General features: G+C 43.9%; 1 protein-coding gene across 2 annotated transcripts in view; it reads left to right on the top strand.

Annotated features, from left to right (window-relative positions):
- The first annotated feature begins 771 nt into the window (after positions 1-771).
- LOC126483845 (chitin synthase chs-2) overlaps positions 772-18452 on the top strand; it is a 347785-nt gene continuing 330104 nt past the window's right edge. For both annotated transcript variants that reach the window (XM_050107058.1, XM_050107057.1), the window contains exon 1: positions 772-978. The gene's annotated coding sequence lies outside the window, so the exon portion shown is untranslated. The remainder of the gene's footprint in view (positions 979-18452) is intronic.

Here is an 18452-nt window from a genome sequence, read left to right as displayed (position 1 = left end):
TTTCCATATTTTGGTACAAAACCAAGAAAAAATATCCTAGTAAACACAGGCTCTAAAATGCATACCTTATGAGCTACGAGTTTTGAGTAAAAGAGATGTGTTTCACAGTATCAACGATGAAAAAGAACTCACAAAACTTAAGGTATGCACTTTATTGCCCTTTTTGCACTACATTTTTTCTTGTTTTGATCAATACCATCACCTGTCAAAATACGGAAAGCAAAAAGCTTGGCCGGCCGCGGTGGTCTAGCGGTTCTAGGCGCGCAGTCCGGAACCGCGCGACTGCTACGGTCGCAGGCTCGAATCCTGCCTCGGGCATGGATGTGTGTGATGTCCTTAGGTTAGTTAGGTTTAAGTAATTCTAAGTTCTAGGGGACTGATGACCACAGATGTTAAGTCTCATAATGCTCAGAGCCATTTGAGCCAAAAAGCTTGCAGTAGGAGAGATTTCTTTCACAGTATCGAAGATGAAAAAGTGCTCGTAGCTCTTAAGGTACTCATTTTAGAATCCATGTTTGCTAGACTATTTTGCTTCGAACTATCGTTCCTGTCATATCTTTGATTGCCACCACCCTGTATTTGTAACGAAGTGAGACAAATGTCCTGTTCGTGGTCCCCACCGCGACGCTGGCTGACAGTTCTCGGCTCCAGGGACGGCGGCGCCCTCGCCGCGAGGCGCGCCGAACCCCGTGGGTGGCGGCGTGACGTCACCAGGTACGCGGCCAATGGCGGCGCGGCGGCTGGCAGCCACCTGAGGGTCCGGCCGCGGCGAGGCGCGTCCAGTCTGCCGCGAAGCGAAGCGAAGGAAGTTCTCCAGGTGGGACAGGAGAGCAGTCAGTCGCTGCCGCCCCCAGCAGTCGGCAACAGTCCGCCACCAGCCGCCGCCCCCTGGCTATGGAGAGTGCCGCACCGCGAACTGGATAACCCGTTCGACAGCAGAGCAACCTCCGCGACAGCGCAAGCGCCGGCAGACCCGAGGTAGGTGTGCCTTTCGTTTGTCTCTCGCCTCGCCGTCCGTCTGCTGAGAGAACAATGCGACGGCGGCGATACACAGCCCGCGCCGTAAAACGCGCTCTGTACGGCCGCTTCGCCATTTATTGCCCTGTGAATGTGCGTGTTCCCCTTCCGCTGCGAGAGCTGAGGCAATCCGTGTCTCCGCCTCGTGCAGTGCTTGTGAAGTGCTCTGAAAACTCTCGAAGGCGTGCTTACGGCTCTCTGCAGCAAACACGTCGCCGAATCACGACAGACCCCGTCTACAGCCGGATCATTACTGTCCCGGAACAGCTGGGAAGACATCAGCTGATCGTGACAGCCGCGACGCGCGCAGATTTACAAGTTGTGTGGCGCGTGGGCGGGAAACGGTTTCTGCCTGCTGTGCGTGCAGTCTTTTACCGACTACCTGAACAGAAGTAACAGTGATTTTTGGTGTGCCGTACTGACATTCTGTGGCAATGGGCTCCTGTTCAACATTCTCAGAATTCCCGTTATAGTTTGATTTACATGCAACAGACACTCAGTTTCATCGACCAGATGACGTAGATCGAGTTCAGACGTACGGCGACCTCGACTGTACTTTCTGTCAAATATTAGCTGCACGCTTTAGAACTCTTACGAGCCAAACACAATCGACCCTGTCGCATAGTACAATCTTTATAGTTCAACGGAATGCTGTTGTATTACCGAAGATTAAAATTAATGATTAATTTCTTCATCTTCAGGTGGAGATTTTCTTATTTCTCACGGGATATACAACGGCATATGTGACTTCCTTCTTCTACTCGATGACAACAGTTAATTTCATTTAGAATATAACAATATTTGAAATTAAATTTGTCATATCGATGTAAAGTGACATTAAAGTAGATCAAATGACAAATGATGGTGAAAGAAAAGAGCAATGTTTGCTATTAATAATATAAACAAACGCGTATAAAATGAAAAGAACGTGTTCTGCTGTTGCTGGAGACAATGATCGCGAGTAAATTGTTACACTTCAGTACACCAGAAAGAAGATCTGTGGGAAGACTGAGACAAAGTGGTGGAAGCGGAACCTGCTGTCGCAGTACAAATCTGGCATATATAAATAACAATCATAAAAAGTAGAAGGCTCAGAATGTTGCCACGAAATTATCCAACTATCCCACTTGAGAGTTGTTTATACTTATTTCTTAGACATTGAAAACAAATCTACGTTGGACGAAGTTGTATCTAAACTAGTTTATCTGCAAGCCATGTGTTCCTTAGTTTCGTAAATTGAGTGGGAAAGAACTGAAATCATAACTTAGGTTTACGCAACACTAAATTTCTAGGCTTCACTTATAGTTTTTTGCTTGCCCTTTCTGTAATTCAAGATCATTGGTGCGGTTTCACCCGATTAAAAATATGAATGAAGCAGAGGACGTACCACAGATCAATCCAGATAAGTACATAATGTATCCACCCGACGTCTGGGCCTTTCCATCTTTTGAGATGTGATCGCAGAGTAAACATTATCGCTTCATTTTTTTCTTCGCACTGCCCTTGTGACAGCGCAGGCATTGATGCTTGGATGTTCGGTATATTGACTGCTGCATTTCCTGTACGGAGGTATTTTTCTGTGTAGAAAGGAAAATTACGGTTTTACGAGCCGTCGACGGCGAGGTAATTAGCCACTGAATATAAACTGCGATTGGGCGATAATCTGAATGTATTTGATCGTGTCCTTTAGAAAGGAACCATCACAGCATTTACCTGTAATCAGTTAGGGGAACAGTATACAAAACTGCATCTGGATGGCCGAAACGTGGTCGACACCCTGCTACTTCGGAACGCGGATCCAACGTTTTTACCACTGAGCCACCTCGATCGGCTTCTTAGCTACTTAACTAGTTAGCCCCACCCATGTCACCACGTAAATCACATTCACGATAAACGTTATGATGTGGAACTTGTTAGATGAACAAAATATTGCAGACCCAGTATATATGCATGCTGGCCAATTACAGGCTTGTAATAGACTAAATTAGTTTCGTTCAAGATGTCCTCATTGGCATAGAAGGGGTGGTCACGTAGAATCAGTTTTAGTCTACATTTGAAAACACCTCTCCTGTCTGTCAGACATATTTTCTTAGGCAAATTATCAAAGAGTTTTATAGCATTGCACACCTTTCGGCCGGCCGGAGTGGCCGTGCGGTTCTAAGCGCTGCAGTCTGGAGCTGAGCGACCGCTACGGTCGCAGGTTCGAATCCTGCCTCGGGCATGGATGTGTGTGATGTCCTTAGGTTAGTTAGGTTTAATTAGTTCTAAGTTCTAGGCGACTGATGACCTCAGAAGTTAAGTCGCATAGTGCTCAGAGCCATTTGAACCATTTTTTTTTTTTTTTTTTTTTTTTTTGCACCCCTTTCTATTTCAAAGTCAGATTAACTAGAGGGAAATGTAGGTCATTTTCCTTCTAATGTTTTTATAGTGACTATATTCTGAAATTGTGGTCAATGTTGACTACAAATTTAATGAGTGAGTAAATGTACAGCGAAATTGTACGAGTAGTAGTTACTATGTACAGTGTTTAAAGAGATGCCTGCAAGATGTACGTGTGCAAACTGCATATATAATTCTAATTACTTGCTTGGGGTACGGAACAAGAACAGACGTAAATCTGCAGCCATATACCTACGTTCTGTGTGAGGAAATTGAGCCACAGAGCTACTTCTTTTACACACGTTTTATGTCTGTGATGACAAATCTTATCTCAAGGCAATCTCTTCAAAGAGTTGGTAATTATCAGGTGTTGTTAGCCAGCAGAGGGGGAGCAGGTTTCCACGGTAATGTTACAGCAGTTTGTTAGGCAGCACAGTAGTCAACGGCAGCGACGTCTCGGAGCTGAGTGTCTGTAGTCCTCAGGCTTTCCTGCCGGTGAAAGTCAATACGTCCGGCCGCCGAGCGGCGAAAGTCCGGGAACCGGGCTGCGTCCGGAATACGGCCTCCTCGTACAGCACAGCATAACCTAGCATGGCATAGCATAGCACAGCATCGAAACATAGCCAGTGCGCACGTCAAGCATGCAATGGAGACAACAATGTTTTGATCTGAAGTTATATGTCTTACAATGGACTTGGTCGATATCACTTACTGTCTTACGAGTTTCATTACATTTTCTATATCACTTTCTTGTGACGCCGAAAATAGCTTGGAACGAAGCAACCCTCTGACGTCTTCAAGTGATCTCTATGTCATATGTCTACCGCAAGAAGGAGGCATGCTATCGAAACAGATGGTACCAAACTATTTTAGGTATTTTTTTATTTATTTAGCGTACAGCTTACAGAGTTATAGTTAACAAGTGCATACATTATTCACATAGAGTTGAGATAAGCATTTCCCATCATAGATGCACATCCAAAGACTGCAGCCAGTTGATTGCTGCAGGTGTTGCGTCTGCAAAAGTCTTTCCAGTGATTCGTGAATTTTCTCTTTGCGCAATCGTGTAAGATGGGGTCCAGTGTTTGTTCCGATGTTCCGTAGTTATATTAGTCATCATCGGCGATTCCCAATTTATGTGATGTTGCTTTGGTAACGGTGTGACTTAGTTGACTGAGTTCGTTTGTGAAGTGGTTGGTTCGCTCCCCAGGGTTAGATGGTTACAAAGCGTGAGTAATTTTGTTAAAATATCTGAACCCTAACAACAGATCAGCCAATGGCAGTTCGTAGCTTTCCGCTTTTCAATAGCGCCAATGAATAGCTTGTTCCATTTACACAAATCAAAAAGTTTTTGCATCACCCAGGTTCCTAGAACTCCTGAAGACAGACGTTAACTGTGGATATTGTATCACAGACACAGTCCCTTTGACTGTTCAGAGACGTCACTAAACCCGCCCAAAGATGTAAACAAGAGCTCGTGTTGTCTGCAGTTCAGCCATCCCTAGACGGTCAATACCACGGTTCGATCGCGTCCGCATTGTTACTTTGTACCAGTAAGGGCTCTTAACAAGGGAAGTGTCCAGGAGTTTCGGAATGAACCAAAGCGATGTTATTCGGACATGTAGGAGATACAGAGAGACAGGATCTGTCGATGACATACCTCGCTCAGGCCGCCGAAGGGCTACTACTGCAATGGATGACCGCTACCTATGGGTTATGGCTCGGAGAAACCCTGACAGGAACGCCACCCATGTTGAATAATGCTTTTCGTGCAGCCATAGGACGTCGTGTTACGACTCAGACTGTGCGAATTAGCCTGCATGATGCGCAACTTCATTTCCGACGTCCATGGTGAGTGGTAATGATGGCATTACCATCACGACACCATGCAGCGCGGTACAGATGGGCCCAACAACATGCCGAATGGACCGCTCAGGATTGGTATCACGTTCTCTTCACCGATGAGTGTCGCATATGCTTTCAACCAGACAATCGTCGGAGACGAGTTTGGAGGCAACCCGGTCAGGCTGAACGGCTTAGACACACTGTCCTGCGAGTGCCGCAAGGCGGAGGTTCCCGGTTGTTTTGGGATGGCATTATGTGGGGCCGACGTAAGCCGCTGGTGGTCATGGAAGACGCGGTAACGGCTATACAATACGTGAATGCCATCCTCCGATCGATAGTGCAACCATATCGGCAGCATATTGACGAGGCATCTGTCTTCATGGACGACAATTCGCGCCTCCATCGTGCATATCTTGAGAATGGGTTCCTTCAGGGTAACGACATCTCTCGACTAGAGTGGCCAGCATGTTCTCCAGACATGAACCCTATCGGACACGCCTGGGATAGATTGAAACGAGCTGTTTATGAACGACGTGACCCACCAACCACTCTGAGGGATCTACGCCGAATCGCCGTTGAGGAGTGGGACAATCTGGACCAACAGTGCCTTGATGAACTTGTGGATAGTATGCCACGACGAATACAGGCATGCATCAATGCAAGAGTACGTGCTACTGGGTATTAGAGGTACCGGTACGAACAGCTATCTGTACCGCCACCTCTGAAGGTCTCGCTGTATGGTGGCAAACATGCAATGTGTGGTTTTCATGAGCAATAAAAAGGGCGGAAATGATGTTTATGTTAATCTCTATTCCGATTTTCTGTACGGGTTCCGGAACTCTCGAAACCGAGGTGATGCAAAACTTTTTTGGATGTGTGTATATAGTAATGCGTTCTAGGAAAAAAGAAGAACCAACGCACCACGACGAAATTATTTGAAGGGGACGGAAAGCGGTAGATGTGATGTACATGTATTGACAAACAAATGATTACAATTTTAGAAAAATTGGATGTTTTATTCAAGAGAAAGAGCTTCACAAACTGAGGAAGTCACTAACACGTTGGTCCACCTTGGGCCCTTTTGTAAGCAGTTATTCGGCTTGGCACTGATTAATAGAGTTGCTAGAGTTGTTGGATGTCCCGTTGAGGCTTATCGTGCCAGATCCTGTCCAACTGGCGCGTTAGATCGTCAAAATACCAAGCTGGTCGGAGAGCCCTGCCCGTAATGTTCAAACGTTCTAAATAGGGTAGAGATCCGGCGACTATGCTGGCCAACGCAGGGTGTGGCATGCACGAAAACAACCAGTAGAAACTCTCGTCGTGTGCTGGTGGGGATTATCTTGCTGAAATTTAAGGCCAAGCTGGCTTGCCATAAAAAGGGCAACAAAGCGATGTGTATAGTACCGTCGACGTAGCCCTGTGCTGGAAGACTGGCACGGGTGGCAACCAAGTGGGTCTGCTGTGGCAAGAAATGGCACCCCAGACTATCACATCTGGTTGAAGGGCCGTATGGCGAGCGTCATTCAGGCTGGTATCCCAGTGCTGTTCCGGACGTCTCCAGACAGGTATTCACTGGTCATGGGGGTTCAGTTGGAAGCAGGACTCATCACTGAAGACAATTCCAATCCAGTCAATGAGATTCCAGGCCGAGGACTTGTCTGGGGACGACCCGGACAGCAATGGGATATTGCCTGCCATACGACCCGATAACCAGCACTGACTGTGTGGGGTGCCATTTCAATTCATATCAGGACCCCTTTGGTTGTCATCTGCGTCAACCTTACAGCAAAACGGCAAGTCGACGATATTCTACGTCCCGGTTTGTTGCCTTTTATGGCAAGCCATCCTGGGCTTACATCTCAGCAAGATCATCCGTGCCCGCACACAGCGCGAGTTTCTACTGCTTGTCTTCCGGCTCACCAAACCCTGCCTTGGCCAACAAAGTCGCCAGATCTCTACCCTATTGAGAACATTTGGAGCGTCATGGGCAAGTCTCTCCGACCAGCTTTGATATTTTGGCGATCTAACCCTCCAGTTCGACAGAATTCGGCACGATAGCCACCAGAAGGACAGCCAACAACTCTACCAATCAAAGACAAGCCGAATAACTGCTTACACGAGGGTCAGAGGTGGACCAACACGTTATTGACTTACTCAATCTGTGAAGCTCTTTCTCTTGAATAAATCATCCAATTTTTTCTGTAACTGAAATCATATATTTGCCTGTACATGTACATCACATCTAACCATTTTCCGTCCAATTCGGCTAATTCCTTCTTGGCGAGTGTCATTAACCAACGGCCACAGAAAGCTCTGTTTCACAGTCTTAACTCGTATTAGCTGTCGACAATTAGATCATTAGAGACGGAGCACAAGTTTGCATTGAGGAAGAATGGGGAAGAAAATGGACCGTGATCTGTTCTGTGAACCATGCAAGCATTTGCCTTAAGTTGTTTAGAGAAACCTCGTACAATGTAAATCTAGATGGTCCAATGATGAATTGAATCTCGGTCAGAAGTCGTAACCATTGCAGTGTCGTAACCATTGGCTCATCTCGGTCGACAGGTCGAATGAATATTTGAGTCCCGTGCCAGATGCGAATCCATTGTCTTAAGTAGTATTGTAGATAGAGAAGCCGACCATCGGGTGGAAAAGTTAAGACAATTGGTCGTCTGCGTGTTTGTCGAGGAGAGTAAGCCACGTGGCGGAGTCAGATGTCTTTTACCACCGTGTCATCAACACGTGTGACAGTAACTCATCACAGATATCTTCTCTGGACAGGGAAGGCGAAAAGGCGAATTCATTCACAGCTCTTCTGGATGTCAACAATTGCAACAATTGAGATAAACAGGAATGTAGAAGTTTTCTTTACAGGAACCGTCCTATTTATTTCAACTGCCCTCCTTAAGGGAGGACGTAAACGAAGTACGTTTACAAAATACAATCATTCACCAAATCCACAATTTTGGAGTTACATTACTGAAATGTTCTGCATGTACTGGCTATTTTTCAGAATATTAACTGAAAAATTTTATTGTTTTTTAAATTTTTAAGTTTTCTGACCCCCATGATTCACAAAGGTATCATTTTCTCAGAAATATTCCAAAAATGATCTTGTAAATTTTACAGTGTAACCTCAGTATGTATAGCAACAACGCACAAAAGCACTGTATTACATTAATATTTAATGAATTTGTAAATTTAATTATTTTTTAACTGAAAAAGTATGCATAGATTTTTGTACTCTACCTTTTGGCATACAGGAATGATATTAAAATTTCCACGTGCATATATTATGTTTTTATACATACTGCAAAGGTCATGCCAAAAATCATGACTCTATCTTTACTGGTTTCTGAGAAAAACGTACTTGAATAATGAAAATGGTAATTCTGAGAAAACGCTCTTTGAAGTGGAACTTACTTTTTCCTTGCCATTCCCTATATCAAAAGGCTCCAGAACTGTACTGGGTGTCCTCCTTTTCTTCGAGACTTCTCTTCTGGCGTCTTTTTTTCTGTCTTGTGTACTTTACAAGATCTTCCACGGATTTCTCAGCTGCAGGGATGCGCTGCGTATCATTTCTCTTCAAGATTCTCGAGTGAATGCTCCAGCCTTGAAACTGAAAGACATTTACCCTCTCTGAGTTGGAACCGTTAAGTAAAATAACAGCTTCATAAACTGCAATTTTAACTACCGTGGCTGAACAAAATGCTTTGGGGCAACGTTTCCATATAAGAGCCATTAAAGACACAATAGAATTCTGAGTTTTTCCATGAATACACTTCTTGAGAATCTCGAGGTTGGACAGATACCCGATTGCTGGCTCTATGGGGTTCAGAATTGGTTCAGGAAAACTTTCCTTGTGAGTATAAGGCATACTAACCCTCCGGGCCTGCGTTTAACGACGTCAAATAATGGGGCACGGATTATGTACGGGGTGTTCATCTGTGGATAAGATATGAAAATAGCGAGCCTATAATTTAATAAAGCATGCACACGTTTCTTGCATATCTTTGTAAACACTGTTAGTTGTCGTGGCATGATTAAAAAACAGAAAAGACACAACGACAAGATTATTCAAATAATGACAATCTGTAAACAAACATTACGATTGCCTGTTGTTTCCAAAGAGACTATCCAACCGTCATAGATGACATACAAAACAAGTAGTAAGTTTGCTTGATAGAAGTACTCAGAAACTCGGTTTACGTAACTAATGCGAAAACTAATACTGAAGAGTCTGTTATCGATCGAAGTGGCGCAATGGTTAGTTCACTGGACTCGCATTGGGAGGACGACGGTTCAAATTCCAGTCCAGCCGCCATCCATGTTCAGGTTTTCCGTGATTTCCACAAATTGCTCCACGCAAATGTCAGGATAGTTCCTTTCAAAAGGGCATGGCCGATTTCCTTCCACATTATTTCGTAATCCGAGATTCCTCTCCGTCTCTAATAATCTCAGTCTCGGCGGTTCATTAAAATCTAACCTTGTTTCCTTCATTTGAAGAGTCTCTTCACCATGTGGTCGTAGCAGGATTAATACGTTGGGCACTTAATTTTTTTATGGCACTTACTATGTGATTTGGGGTATGAAACTTCAAGAATATATTGTCACTGAGTTGTACTAAAGAATGAAAAATAAAACAAAAAATGACATTTTAACGAATATCTTTCTCTAATATTTGCATAAATTAGTCTCTACATAAGTATGACGTTCTACTTTTCCTGCAGACTACATCCAAGTATTACAAACAGGTATTATTCGCACTATAGTCAACTGCGTGCCAAAATATGTAATATAAGATTCTCGCTTACAAAATATAATGTACTATCCAAACACTAATAAAAAAAATCCCAAATGAAACCTTGTTAAAGAGTTCGTTTATTACGTGCGTGTTTGTGTCATTTGTTGTTCAGAGCCGGAAATACACACGTTTTTGAGTTTTGGACATACTTCATTTTGAACAGAAAATTACAACTTTCGCTTATAGAATACCGTCGTGCGAGGATAGCAAAATGAAGTTACTGGCTGTGAAGCACGCTGGCTGCATACTGTAAGAATGTTGCTAAAGTAGTGTTGCAGAAAATAAACAAAATTGTATAGTATGGCACTTAAATAACGCTTCCATATCAAACTAACTAATAGGGACAGAAGTGGGGGACTTTTGTGCTTACACATCGACATCTCAAAAGAATTATTTCCATTTTTCCTAGAGACGTAACATAATATACAAGAAAATAAATTTTTGGCGAATAGTTTACTACTTAGAATGCCGCAGGATCTTTACAGTTTCGCATTTCAGCTAGAATCGACCAGCAGCATGACACCACATGGATGACTGATTAACAGGAACTTGCTGAGACGAAATGGTGGTGAAGAGTTATTGGCCGGTAGACCTTGTCTGGAGTTGTTCTGGCGCCTGCTGCAAGTCTTTCCATTGGACTCCACTTCGGCGATTTGCACATCGACGAAAATGAGATAAAGTATTTAAAAGAACACAAACACCCAATCACCGAGAGAAGCAAATTTCTAACCGAGCCGCGAATCGAACCCGGGACCACGCTCTCTAGAGGTAGAGTTGCTAAACACTAGATTTTTTTTTTCCTTCATCACTTTGTTCGTCATTGTTTTCGGCATTTGGTCTGGGTTGACGTCGCATGACACCCCTCCAAGTTTATCGTTGACTACTTCACTCACTTTCTTTTTTATTACAGAAAGTAGCTAGTCCTCTGATAGAACACGCCGAGCTACCATGCCGCTTGACTAGACCATCATGAGCCGCGTACAGAAACTTGCTCAAGATATCCGACGTGGTCAGAAGAATCGTATTTAGGTGATGACAAACAGCAGTGTTTCAATTTCATTAAAATTACTCTAGCTGCAACGCCGCGTCATGGTATAAAAACTTAGAATACTAAATTTTAAGTAATTTATATGGTGGCGCTGCAGTACACCTAGAAGAATTTCAATGAAATTGGCACCGGCCGCAGAATCCTGCATATATATAACGGCAACATTTGATTTGGAAATAAAAGATTTCTTATTTATAAAAGATTAACTTGCATCTCTGGCTCTAGATACCAGTATTCGGATGTTCACTTGGTACCCTCAGCGGAATCTAGAGAACCGCTAGACATCTAGCGCAACGCACTACTTTAGTATGTCATAAAGATAGCTATCAGTCCAAAGACAGCCCACTAAGAATACCTTTTCTTCTTTACGGTTATCGTGCTTTACATTGCGCCTCTTTCTCCTTTTTCAGTCGAGTTTGTTTAGTAATTTGTTCCCAAATCATCTGTTATCTCGGAATCATCCAGCGAGATACAGCACGTGTGTTGTGAGCTGCAGAAGGGACATAACGAACTGACGGACAGGGTGGGCAAATCTGTGGTTGTTTGCTGATGCTGTGGCGTACGGGAAGGTGTCGGTGAGTGACTGTACGAGGATACAACCTGACTTGGACAGGATTTCTAGTTGGTGTGATGAGTGGCAGCTTCCTCTAAAGGTAGAAAAATCGTAAGTCAATGCAGATGAGTAGGAAAATAATCATGTAACGTTCGAGCATAGCATTAGTAATGTGCTGCTTGATATAGTCATGTCGATTAAGTATCTAGGAGTAGCGTTGCAAAGCGATATGGAATGGAACGAGCACGTAAGTACGGTAGTAGGAAAGGCGAATGGTCGACTGCGGTTTACTGGGAGAATTTTGGGAAAGTGTGGTTCATCTGAAAAGAAGACCGCTTATAGAATATTACTGCGACCCTTTCTTGATTACTGCTCGAGTGTTTTGGACCTCCACCAGGTCGGATTAATGGAAGACATCGAAGCAATTCAGAAGCATGATGCTGTATCTATTACCGGTACGTTCAGTCAGCACGCAAGTATTACGGAGGTGCTTCGCGAACTCAAATGGGAATCCCTGGAGGGAAGGCGACGTTCTTTTCGCCAGGCTCTCTAGAGAACCGGCATTTGAGGCTCTCTGAAGAACAATTCTACTGTCACCGACGTACATTCCGCGAAAGGACTACGAACACAACATAGGAGAATAGAGCTCCTACAGAAACGTATGGGCAATCGTTTATCCGTTGCTCCATTTGCGACTGAAATAGGAAAGGAATGACCAGTGGTGGTACAAGGTACCCTCCGCCAAGCACCATGCTGTGGCTTGCGGAGTATGGTATGTAGATGTAGACACAGGTGCAAATGGTGAATTACGTGCCTATATTTCCCTCGTATCTCAGGCAGCCTTGTTCTGCTAACGTCCCGTGTTTACATGGTCCTCTCGAGAGACGAAAGCACGAATGTCTTCCCAGCCTAACGGTGCGCCCCACTAAAGGATTGCGGGCGCCCTGTTGGCCGAGTTCGCTGCACACTTGGCGGATGTATAATTTTTACATGATATATTTACAGGATCATAGTCACTATGTAATAATAACGAGGAATTACTTCGATGTCAGACTCAAATTCGGAAAATCTGTGCGAGCTGTTCGTTACTGCGACGTTATGTGTAACCTTCTGACATGCGCTCATGATAAGAACATACGTGAGAATTTCGCTTAACATACATTTAAAAATTTTAAACTAACATCAGTGGTAAAAGCTAGTGCAATTTACCACTACCACTTTACACGATCCATACTCCTTATAAAACAATTACTGTGATGATATTTAAATTACGTTCTTTTATTCGAAAATCACGTGAAAATAGGTAGCTCATTTTAAGGCGTTTTATGTGCACGTTAAATCACCACTCCGCGTACATAGTACTTTATCCGAAGATGCATTCGTAACATAAATGTTTCAATATGAACACGTATTGCCCGAAAAGGAACGTATTTCAGTTAGAAGAATACATTTAAAAGATTTGAATAAAGTGTTTAAATTACTCAGCCAATTTTATAAGAATATAACTAGCCATTGCGAGTAAGGTCTTGTGTCAACGATACAGTTTGTATTAGTGAATGATTACTACAGTCATATCGTTCGGTTAGGGTAAATCATTTGTGCAAAATTTAAAAATGTGTGTTCCTGCTGAAGATGACTGTGTAGAACAAGAAGTATAAGAGAGTAAAAAAGTTTCCATTTCAGTGCGTTTCTGCAGCGTGTACGTAACGGAGCGCAACTCCCATGGGGGTATATAAGCACTGACGTTTAAGCAAGAGACTAGTGCAGCATTCGCATGTTTCCAGCGTGCGTGCGCTAAGTGCGCAAACATGAACAATGGCGCCGTTATGATCAAATACGTCTAAACAGGACCAACGTGCTGTTACTCTTTTCTTGGGTGCCGAAGAATAAACACCGAAAGACACTCGTTGTAGAATGAAGAATGTATACGGGGGCAGCATGTCTGTCGAAAATCAGCTGCGACATGGAGTGCTGCATGGTAACGCGCGTCCCCATATCGCAAATTCCGTAAAGCAGAAGTCACGCCGATTTCAGTGGGAGGCACTCGAGATCCAGCCCTATAGTCTTGGCCTCCGAACCAGTGAGTTTTCATGGAGCATTTCAGTTCCACATGGGAAAACGTGCGATTTGGATTAGCAGCGCCAAGTTCCAGAGGTACAGTACTATGGTACTTTAAATGAAAGGTGTAACTAAATGAAGCGTTAGCATAGCGGGCTGCAGCTGTTTCTTGGCGTACAGAACGCAGTGGGGAGCCAAAGATGTAGCGGGACCGGTAACAGGGACAATGGACAGGCGAGCAGCAGCGATGCGCCTTCCACGCAGCTCCGCGTGATTGTTCAGTCAGATGTGCACAATTAGCTCCTGCTCTGTAAGCTGCCGGAGCCGTCCGCCGACGCTGGCACGGAAAATGACTTCCGTACTCCTTCTCGCGCATCCTTATTTATTTCTTCTGTTGGAAGCCTTGTAACCTGGTCGTAAAGCATAACGTGCCGCGTGCTGGCTTGCGAGACAGGGAGGTGTGCCAGATCCGGATCGAAACCGCGCAGCGGATTAATGAGCGTGAGCAGGCACGCCGGCCTGCCTCTGTGTGGATTTTAGGTGGTTACTCACGCTCGTTGAGGCTAATGCTAGGCTGGTTCCCATCTTCCACCTCAGTTAATCTCATACACAACCTGTTAGAACACGATAACAGATCTTAGACTCCTACACGGAGACAAGTTCTCTGCATTGGTCAATTGGTCATTTTTGTAATATCTCCCGCTTGCACGCTGATAAAGAAAACTGTCACGACACGAGTGTCTCTTCTTCGATCCATCTGATTCTCTTCCCTCTGTGTTACTAGCGCTTACAAAAAAATAAAGAAAAGCTAATAAATGCGTCACCGGGGAATCTGGAAACCGAATATCTTCGTCGAAAGAATATGGCCGGTAGACGACACTCAGAGGTAGCTCATTGACCGATGTATCGTAGCTGTAGCGACTTCATTGCTAATTTTGTAATCGAAAGGGAGGTAACAGTCGCTTTTCGTTGCCGTTGCTCGTCTGAGGGGGCCGGCCACACTCATCGCTCTGCTACAAATCTTCTAGCATTCAGAAACCATTTTAACGCGGAATAGCACAGCCGTCATCCAGCAAAATGGTCGAATGCTGAGGTACTGAACCCGGAGGCTGCGGGGGTGGGGGTGGTGGGGTTGGAGGGCTTGGAGGGGGGGGGGGGGGGGAGGGTCTGGGATAAAATTCATAACCCCGTCCCGTCATCCAGATTTAGGCTTTCCACATTTTCCCTAAACTGGTTAATGCAAATGGCTCCTTTGTAAAGGACTCGGCCGATTTCCTTCCCTGTCCTCCTCCAATCCAGTTTTGTGCTCCGTCTCCAATGACCTTCTCGTCGGGGGAGCATCAAACCCTAGTCTTCCTTCCTTCACTCGCGGTTTAGAGAATTGTAAACATTGAATGTCAAATCACGGTCTATAAAGTAAATTATCCTGCTTCACTAAGGCAATCTGGTTTGCTCATTTCTGATGTATCTCACTCAGATCGACATATACGTTCCATTTGAGAAATTATTAAACCACTAGCATATTTTGCTAACAGTTAGAAAGGGATATTTAATTAGTATCTACAGTCGTGAACAGAATAAAATCCTTCTTTCTGACTTTCACCTACTTGCCTATAGCAATATTCAACCTTATGGATTTAATAAAACAGATATACCAAGCCCACTATCCGTAAATGATGAGGTCCTCAAAGATAGCGCTTTGGCAAAGCCACTATCCGTTAATGATTCTCACAGATGACGCTTTAGCATAGCCACTATCTGTCAAAGATGAGACCCTCATAGATGGAGCTTCAGCAAAGCCATTACCCAGCAACGACGAGGTCCTCACAGACAGAGCTTAAAAGTCACTACCTGTCAACAATGAGGTCCTCATATATGGAGTTTCAGCAAACCCACTACCTGTCAACGATGACATCCTCACAGACAAAGCTTTAGTAAAGCCACTACCTGTCAACGATGACATCCTGAAAGACGGTGCTTTAGCAAAGCCACTGCTCTTCAGTGATGAGCTCCTCACAGCTGGAACTTCAGCATATTTAGACAAGTGTCAGACAGGATATCGGGAGCACTATTCCAGACTGAAATATTGTACTTTAGAAAAACCACAGAGCTATAAAATCGTCATTTCCAGACGGGGATTAAAATTCTGCTCCTCTCACACTCCTGTCGAATGCCTCGTCACTGCTCAAGACGTAGAAAAATGTTTCACACGAACAGCATTCCCGAAATACTTATCAGTTTGAATGTAGCATATGAAACGATTTACGTATCCGTAAAAAGTACGAAAACTCCGAAACTTTTGTGATTTTATATTCGAGATTATTTGTGGATAACCATAAAGGGTGGTCAGAAAGCTTCAGTTCGAAAGCCGTACAGTCCAGAGCCAGTATGCCAATCGAGCGATATTGCCGGGAGCCTTGAGGCAATCATTCCACCAACGTACAAATCCGTAACTTCCTGCTGCAAATTCTCGTCCGACAGGAGTCGTCGACACTTGAAGGCCTTTTTTAAACGACCGAAGGCGTGATGTAGGTAGCGATCTCCCCTTGTGTCTCAGCAGACGTGCTTGATCCGAACCTTGACGACGAGTATGCCTGCCCTTAAGTTCCTATGCGGTCCGACACTGGTCCATTGTCACATCCGAATCTGGATACTGAACGACTCGAAAAGCAGCCCAAATGAAGGCCTTTCAGACTCTGCCAGTTGCTGATAACGTTGCCTCATACGAGTACGTGGCATCTGCGTGTTCTTCACAGTGATGATCGAATACCCGACGCCCTTCACGCCCCTTATACGTATATTCAACCAGGCCCAGTAACGACACTCACTAACAGCACCAATGAACTCTGGTGGCTGTCCTACCTGTCGCGGAGAACTGCGACACTCATCACCACGTGGCTGGTCACAAAGATGGTTAAAGCATGTTCGAATAGCACATATTGTATCTTACAGTATGTTAGAATAACGCTTATTGTGTCTTCATATTTCCAGTCAACAAGTCTGACCACTTCGTTTTGACAATATGGAATCTGTTTGTACGACTCTTTCAATTGAGTGTTCCACAAATTTGGTGAAGTGTAATGGAAGCTGTTACACTGACACACGTTTTTTTTTTTAATCAATGTATTCATTGTCAACAGAATCTTGTTCAGACTGCGTTGAAACCAAATGGAACACTTCCTCAAAAATCAGGCATTCCAGTCAAAGTGGTAATTCATATACTTTGCTAAGTTCTACGATTTATTTAATGAGTTGCGAATGGTTCTTTATACCAGTACTATAGATTAGACCTTTTTATTCCCATATCATACCATTGTCTGATTCAAATCCAACGCTTTTTCTACGCAGTTGGTGATAATTTTAGTGAATATGTAGTACGTTATGGAGAAACATGTTTGTAGCTTTGTGTGTCTGCCCGTCTCCTTTCTGCTGAAGTACAGTAGCTGGAGTACTGTTTCGGTTTCGGAGCATCATCTTTCTCCGTAGACATCGTACAAACAACGTCGCAGATTAGTTTCTTATTAGGTTTCCTCCAATCTCAACAGTTTCTGTTGCAACGTCATTCTTCCAGGCGCTTCTCCATTCTTCATATCGGGAATGGCTCTGCACCTCAGCTGTAATTATCTTTCGAAAATCTTGACCTTCCTTAATAATAATCTGCGTTTCTGGTAATACTACATTCATTTTGTGAACGCTTGGAGATATAGAAATGAGGTTTTCGGCGAATGATAGTATGTGGAACGGCACATAATTTTGTTGCACGGTTAACACTCTTAATTTTACTACCGACCAAGATGCTAAAGCAAGTAGTGCTTTTGAAATGGAACGATATAGTTTTTCAAAGACTTTCTAAAACCCTTGAAAAGACTAGTACGGTGACATATCGGCGTTCAAACTTTTCGCAAAAATATCCGTTAAACACCCTCAAATTAAAAGACGAGACAACCGAAACTGACTATTGTGATGTAAACACTGCGAAGGGAGCTCTCGTGTCAGACTCTATCGTTGCACACGGCAAAAACACAGGCCTGCGCTACTAAGGTAAAAAAAGTATTTCCTGTTGACCCTTCTGATACGACAATGATAGGGACAGCTACAATTGTTACAAAAGGAACTAACCGCGCGGTGTAGCCGCGCGGTCTTGGGCACCTTGCCACGGTTCACGTGGTTCCCTCCGTCGGAGGCTCGAGTCCTTCCTTCGGCAAGGGTGCGTGTGTTGTCCTTAGCGTAAGTTAGGTTAAGTTAGATTAAGTAGTGTGTAAACCTACGGACCGATGACCTCCGCAGTTCAGTCCCATTTTTTTTCCAAAAGGAACTACATGATAATTTCAAGCGTAGGGACTTAGGAAAACTATTAAAAATGTGTACAGTTTTTGTGGAAAGAAGTAAATAGTTGAAAGGCTTGATATAACAGTGGATCCTGGCAGCAGAGCGCCACTGGGGGGGGGGGGGGGGGGGTGCTTAACGCATAAAAGCCAATTCCCGCCACCTATCCTTTCAGTTTTGGACATTGCTCGTATAGTTTTATGAAAAGTCGTAAAGCAAATATTGGCAAGCTTTATACCACTGCATCATCTTTACAAAACCTCTCGAAAGCCGTTAAAATGTCTTCCTTTAAAAATAATTATTTAAATAAATACCTTTTTAATACAAGACATTTTAAAATGGACTAAAAAGTATAAAATATTTTCTCCTCACCCCATACAGATAGTCCTGAAAACTTGTGCTTGTGATCTTTTTAATAGCCA

Source organism: Schistocerca serialis, chromosome 6, assembly GCF_023864345.2.
Source record: "Schistocerca serialis cubense isolate TAMUIC-IGC-003099 chromosome 6, iqSchSeri2.2, whole genome shotgun sequence".
NCBI lineage: Eukaryota > Metazoa > Arthropoda > Insecta > Orthoptera > Acrididae > Schistocerca > Schistocerca serialis.
Note: the sequence above shows the minus strand (reverse complement) of the source record. Positions and strands in the feature narration are given on the sequence as shown.